We start from the raw sequence: 7,051 nt of genomic DNA, 5'->3' as shown, positions 1-7,051 counted from the left end.
TTATGTAGCTGCCTGTAAGTGTTGGGACTGAAGTTATGGCTCAAACCACGACCAGTCTGAGGATATAAATATGAATGTCAAATCCTTCTGAAGGTACAGTGATTCTTCTCATCACTGGATGTGGATTTCAAAGAGAAGAGCCATGGATTAAACACAAGATTTGGAGTTTCAACTGCAGTGTACTTAAGAGCTAAAAAAACAGCAGCTCAGATGAGAAGGTTGGAGTCTTCCAAAACTGTGCATTGAGTTTTACTTCTAAAAATTGACTTATCTTCAATGTAATAGTGAAATGAATCATTCATTTCTACTTCATGCTGGCTCTGCTTCCAGGACGTCCTTTGATGGAGCAGTTATCTGTTAGCCATAACAAGCCCCCTGCTTTGTCATTGCCCCAGGTTATTGTTAAGCAATTATTATTTCTTCTTTGAAAGCATATGCATGCTGGTTTCTCCTGCCTTTACACGTGTGACTAGCCCTTCATGTAAATGTATCTTAATATAAGTTTAAGGATACACCTCTTTCCTAGTTTACTCGTCCTCTGACCCTCCTCATCCCAGATGTTTTCATTTGCCTTTCTTTGTTATGCTGTATGAAATTACCTTATGCTTGGTTTTACTCTTTGTCTTAATGAAACTGTGATTGCTTTTCCTCAAATGTCCTCCAGCAGGATTTCATTCTTACTGCTCATGACAGCATATTTTGCTACTGCTGTACTTGTTTCATATACACACATTTGTCTCCTCTAGCTTTTGCTTTTCATGCATTTTGATGGTCTCTAATAAAACACGCTATTTTTTGTCTATGCTCTCTCCCTTTTGTCATCCTCTATTTTGCTGGTTGTCTTCTCATTCTTAGAGACCAGGACTGCACTTCCCTAATTCCTTTTGGCTTTGAACTTACAGGCAGATTGCAGCTAGACATTAATTAATTTATCCAAGAGTCTCTAGGTTGCTTTGTTTCAAAGAGTAACAAGCTCTTCTGTCAAGACACAAAATCTGGTGCTAATCATTCCTCATCCTTCTGTCTGGCATATATCTCACCTGTCTTCTTCCTCTTATGTCTTTTCAAGTGAAGGTTACATTACAGGTGATCTTTTTTTTTTTAATTATTTTTTCCCATCAGTTTTGGCAGCTCAGTCAGCTCAGCCTGTGTCAGCAGCATTTTTAAAGCTCTAAGGCATATTTTGCCCTCTCCACATATAGTACCCGTGTCTCAGTCTGCTACAGAAAGATGCCTCTTTGCTACAGGCTTGGTAAACTGAGGTTCATCCTCACTAATGCCATTTTTTAAATCACTTTTTAAAGTGACAACATTTCTCATACACTTTCTCTCTTTGGACATAGCACAGAGAGATAGCTTTTAAAACACTAACCTGACATGCTACTGATAAAAGGATTAAATGAAAGTATTTGCATGATGGCTCCCATAAAGATGATCTTTTTGATAGCTGACACCAAAATACATTACATAAGCATGTGAATCACTTGGAGGGGAAAAAAGAAAGTAATATATAAAAAGACCAGCATAGAAGTATTGAGTTATGTCTGACATTGATTTTGTGAAACAGCGGGATTTTATAGTGTCAATCGTTACATGGTGTCTTACCAAAGAACTTTGCTCACTTTGTCCCCTTGACCTCCTTGTTTTACTGTGTGACGATCCTATAACCATAGAAGCCCAAACTGCTTAGCTTCAGGAAGAACCATTTTGCAATCACCTTAAAAATAAAAAAATAAAAAAAAGGAATGTTAACTGTTATGTTCTTGTGTCACAGGATGAATTTGAATTAGTATTTTTTTCTGTCTTTTTGGCTTTACTTCAGAAATGCATACTTTGGGGGAAGGATGGATTTTACAAGCTTTAGGCAAGCTTTGCTAAATCCATAGCATACGAGGTACTGGACGACAGGCACTGGAATGCTGATTCCATGAGACTCGGTGTCTTATCACGTCTGCGGGCAAAGAGTGGAAACGCTTTTACATTAGACTTGCAAAGTGTAAGGTGCTCTCTGAGCCATTCTATCAGGTTAGTAGAATTAGACACTACAGCCAGTTTTGTAACTTCTTGTTTTTGCTTTTTATTTCTTTTGTAAGGAAGTATATTATAAGTCTGTGCTGGGCATGTCCTGAACAGCTCAGAAATAATTTGACAGTGTCATATAAGCTTGAATGAATGTATTAGTGGATGATTATTTGATAGATAGAACCCAGATGCAAAACCTACATTCAATTCTTCATCCTGTCATTGGCCTGCTAAGCTAACTGAGAGAAAGAGTATCTTTGTGCCGTTAGTTCCATGTGTATAAAGTGATCTCTCTTCCTGTAGTAGCTGAGTGTCTCTAATTCTTATTAAAGCATTTAATCTCAAATCATGCCCCTGTGGCAAGTAAATAGTCTCTTTTTTTGTATGTAGGTGGGTTATATTCATACCACCAACCATGGCCAAGTAGTGTTTGACTCCAGTGACTTCAGATCAAGCCAATAGGACAGCAGATGGTGTGAATCATCTCTCTCTCTGCTGAATAATAATTCCAGTAATCCCTGCTGTAATAAACATAATGCCTAAGTTAGGCTGGTTTGAGAAGGTCTCTGCTGAATAGGCCTATGAGAGACTTAAAAAAAATTATTATTTTTTAACATCTATCTCCCTCTGAAGTCAGAGAGAAGTTTTGTGCACAAGGGACTTCACCCTGGATTAACCACTTGCTCTGTTGTACAACGAGGAAGTAATGGTGGGTGCAACTTGACAAAGAGAAAATCCCCACATACATCTGTTTTTCTAAGTGGAAATTCCTAAATAATTACAACCTTCCTTTATGTCTTGCAAGTAAACTTTCTCTCCTCCAAAATGCAGACAGAAAGACAGACATATTTTTCAGATGAAGGATGCTACACAGAGCTGAATGCGATATTTATATTTAATAATAATTATGCCTTGACTAGGAAGAAAATGTTGGTCCCTGTTTTCTCTGCTAGTCCATGTACAAACAGAAATACAAAACAAACTACCAAAGCAAATGATTAACTATCATTACTTAGCTAATATTTGCTTTCTTGATCAGAAGTGGCTATCATGGATGAAAGAAAAACCGTTGAGAAGCTGTTAGGTGTACTTTGCTGTTGATTTGCTGTACAAATCTCTGTAGAAACAGAGGCTCATTGTTACATTCAGAAAACAGGTTTTTCTCCTGATTAGAGATCCAGACTCCAAACTCACAAGCTGTGTCTATGCTGTCTGCCCAAGGCTGCCTTTAAATCTGCATTTGTCTGGTACATGCTGCAGCCTGCAGTAGCAGCTTGCTCCTTTATGGCAGCTTGCTTGATTCCTTCACATTCACATGATGAAGCACCTGCCACAGAATCACAGAATCACAGAATTGTAGGGGTTGGAAGGGACCTCCTGAGATCACCGAGTCCAACCCCCTGCCAAAGCAGGTTCCCTACACCAGGTCACACAGGTCGGCATCCAGGCAGGTCTTGAACATCTCCAGAGAAGGAGACTCCACCACCTCCCTGGGCAGCCTGTTCCAGTGCTCCGTCACCTCACTGTAAAGAAGTTCTTGTGCACATTTGTGCAGAACTTCCTATGCTCCAGTTTCCAGCCATTTCCCCTTGTCCTGTCTCCACTCACCACTGAAAAGAGTCCGGCCTCGCCATTCTGCCCCCCACACCTTAGATATTTATAGACCTGGATCAGGTCCCCTCTTAGTCTTCTTTTCTCAAGGCTGAACAGACCCAGTTCACTCAGCCTTTCTTCATAGGAGAGATGCTCCAGGCCCTTCACCATCTTCGTGGCCCTCCGCTGGGCTCTTTCCAAGAGATCCCTGTCTTTTTTGTACTGGGGAGCCCAGAACTGGACGCAGTACTCCAGATGAGGTCTTACCAGGGCAGAGTAGAGGGGGAGGATCACCTCCCTCGACCTGCTGGCCACGCTCTTTTTAATGCACCCCAGTAAGCCATTGGCCTTTTTGGCCACAAGGGCACACTGCTGGCTCATGGCCAACCTGTCGTCCACCAGGACACCCAGGTCCCTCTCCGCAGAGCTCCCCTCCAGCAGGTCATCCCCCAACCTGTACTGGTGCATGGAATTATTCCTCCCCAGATGCAAGACTCTACACTTGCTTTTGTTAAACCTCATCCGGTTTTTTTCTGCCCAGCTCTCCAGCCTATCCAGGTCTTGCTGAATGGCAACACAGCCTTCAGGCGTGTCAGCCAATCCAAAAACCTGTCCTTTTCGGTCTCTTCTAGAGAGCCAAATCTCTCTAGAGAGGTTTGTTGCCTGCCAGGGGCCTACATTTGGGACATCAAGAAGAAACTACCTGGAATGACAAAGCCAGAGGATTACTCTCTGCTCCTGCTCTTTCAAGCTGAGTCACAGGAGGCTGCAACTAGGAAATTCCTAAATGTCAGAAAAAAAAATATTTATGTCACTTGGGAATTTGCTGAAGCAATTAGGAGCACAGGTATTGTTCTCAGCCCTCGCAGTTGCAGACTATGATCTGGGCAGACGGAGGAGAATGGAGCAGTTGAATTAATGGCTGCATGGATGGTGTCATGCTCAGGAGTTCTATGATCAAGGATGCTCCTTTGATAGACTGGGCATGTGTTGACTTTGGATGGGGTGCAACAGGTCAAGAGATATCCAGGTCAAGAATATCCTGGGCAGCAAGCTGGCTATACTCATCACCAGATCTTTAAACTAGACTTGGATGGGCAAGGAGATGTACTTGGCTCTTGTGGCTGAGTGACAGAAGAGCCAGGGAACACTGACACTTTAGGAAACAATGGGGAGAAACCTCAGAATTGTCCCAGAGGAGTGTGGGGGGGATTCTCCAAGAAGGTAATGCCATTGATAGCTCAGCTGAATTGCCTCTGCAGCAATGCATGTGGCATGGAAAATAACCAGAAGGAACAGGAAACCATGGAGCAATTGGAAAACTGCCATATTATTGCTATCACGGAAACAAGGTGGGATGAATTGCACACCTGGAATACTATGATTGAGGGCTAAAAGCTTTTTAGAAGGGATAGGCAATGTAGGAGGGTTGGGAGATCTGTCCTCTATGTCCTCTATGTGGACAGACAGTGAAAAGATGTCTCTGAGTAATAGGCATAAATAGACTGAGAGCCTGTGGGTTAAAATTAGGGAACAAACCAATAAAGGACATCTGGTGGCTGGGGTCTACCACAGGTCACCTTTTGGGACTGATCTGTTTCCAGGATATTCCTCAGTTCTGTTTGGAGAAGATTAGTTAATCACACCAAGAGACAGGCTGAGAAAGAAGTGGTGATTATGCAGTATCAGCTGATCACTTACCCATTGTCTGAATTACATATGTGCTGGGTTGCTCTGGATGGGTGCAAAGTGTTTTTCTTGTATTGTCGGAAGATGGTTAGTAATCTATAATTGCTGTATTGTGAGCCCTTCTGCTCCTCGTGAATGGAGGCTCAGGGTTTGAGCCCTTTCAAAGACACCGATTACAGCATAGGCCTCTGCATTCCCTTCAAAGGACTGTGATTCACCCTAGGAGAGTGGATTGCTTATAATCTGGGAGAAAGAGAATTCTGTTTCTTGCTTTACCACCATGGCTCTGCTTTTTTGAGCTTAGACACTATTGCATGCCTCCCAGGTCTTGTCTACCTTACATTAAATTACTAGTTATACCATGAAATCCTCCAGTGGAAATGCTGCTTTTGCTACAAAAAAGTGGTTTGCAAGAACAGATTATGTCCCTGCCCTACAAAATGAGCTACTCAAAAAAGATGCTGTTGCTAGCTTCATGAATGTATCTGGGGGCTTATGCTTATGCAAAGCTGTGGTTAAAACACGTCACCCTTAGTGGACTTTATTTCTCTGAAGACTTTTCTAGTATGGATCTACTATAAGCCTCAGCTTTTCTGTTTATAAATTGGAGCCGATAATGCTATGACAGTAACAGGAAAACTGTTTGAGACAGGTTTTTTATGAGGTAGTATTGCTGCTCCTGTTCTTACCACTGCGTTCCAATGTTGGTAGAAAATAAGGATCTCCTGACCACTTTCTCCACTTACACACTACTGCAGCCATTTGCCACTGATCCAGGAGAAGAAATAAGTCTGACAGAATGAAGAAGGAAACAGTGAATGCTGCGTTGATGATACAGGCACTGAGACAGGAAGGGACAAAAGATAACGCATTTTAGTCTAGAGGCTTCTTGGCTTCTTTTGCAAATGCACAGACATCTTCTCCACCCCAGCTGCAACATTCCTCCCAAGCTAAATTTCTAAGTCATCCACAGAGTCTGAAGAGTAATTTTAATCCCTGTTTTGCTAGTTGAGGACTTGCAGTTGACTCCACTGAGGTTGTAGCTGGTCTTGTAACTTGGTGGGTTATCTTATGGAGGTTTGGATGCCTTGGGGTTGGCAGACAAATAGCTACCAGTCATACCGTAGCTGTAGTTGCAGTTGCAGTGTGAGGCCTTGCTATGCATTGTCTACAGCCTTTTTTATCTCTCTGGATCAGAGCTTCAAAGGCTACAGTGAATTATTGTGGCCAAGTGGCATGAAACTCCATAAAAGAGAGCAATTGCTTAAGCATTAACACAATGTTGATATATGAGTAAACACTAATGGGTACATGCTGATAATGTACAAGATATCAATAGGAGGAAATTTTTTTCCCACCTGTTCTGTGTTAGAGCTGAGACCCCACATTTAGCTTACTGTAAAAGGTCCGTTGGGCTTTCAAGTATATGGAGGGTGTTCCTGTTGCATGTCTCATCTGATCTGCTCTTCTCCAGATCAGACCTGCATTGTCTGCATATCTTAGGATAGATCTATGAGAATTTTTGTGGTTGAGACATATTAAGAGGAAGTTCTTACAACCCGCTGTAGCAAACAAGCACCTGTTATCCTACATAACCACGATGAAGATTAGATAATGCACCATGTGGGAGCACTTTCTTTTCGGGAAATTGGGTGACAGTGATTAATTGTCAGTTAATTTCTGACGGTTAGTAACTTGTCTTTGTGCGTTAGTAATGTGACAACTTCACAAGATTTTATGACATCGT

This window comes from Lagopus muta, chromosome 1 (genome assembly GCF_023343835.1).
Source record: "Lagopus muta isolate bLagMut1 chromosome 1, bLagMut1 primary, whole genome shotgun sequence".
In the NCBI taxonomy this organism is placed as follows: domain Eukaryota; kingdom Metazoa; phylum Chordata; class Aves; order Galliformes; family Phasianidae; genus Lagopus; species Lagopus muta.
This window is presented reverse-complemented; position numbering follows the sequence as displayed.